A 582-nucleotide genomic window follows, 5' to 3' on the forward strand; every position below is an offset into this window, starting at 1 on the left:
AGCAATCCAGCCACCTGGAGTGGAAACCAGGTCAGAGTCAGGTACAGACATCAGGATCCAGAATCAACAGGATGGGATTATCCTAGGAGACTCTGACAAAATGTCTGAGGGGTGAAGCTGGACTACCCCAGGAGTGCTCCTGTGGTTGAGGTGTGCACAGACCCTTCTGCTCACACATGTGAGGTAGAAAAGTAAAACAAAACAAACCCAGCCAAACTTGGCGGTGTTACAAGCAGGGCCAGCCACTCTGTTTGGGGGTGGGTTGGGAAGCTCGGGCTTGGGAGCCATTGTTCAATAATAATAGCAACAGCTTGCTGCCAAAATAAAATGAAGGGGGATACAGATTCTGAAATGTGATTATGAGAGAAAATGAACTATAAAAGCTTGAAGAAAATTTTAGGTAAAATGTAATTTTGTTGATTTTAATAAAATAGGAGGGAAATAAATGGATTAAAAGTTAATGGGGATCCCAGCACTTGGGAGGGAGAGGCAGGTGGATTTCTGAGTTCGAGGCCAGCCTGGTCTACAGAGTGAGTTCCAGGACAGCCAGAGCTACACAGAGAAACCCTGTCTCGAAAAACC

Source organism: Mus caroli, chromosome 5 (assembly GCF_900094665.2).
Source record: "Mus caroli chromosome 5, CAROLI_EIJ_v1.1, whole genome shotgun sequence".
NCBI classification, from domain to species: domain Eukaryota; kingdom Metazoa; phylum Chordata; class Mammalia; order Rodentia; family Muridae; genus Mus; species Mus caroli.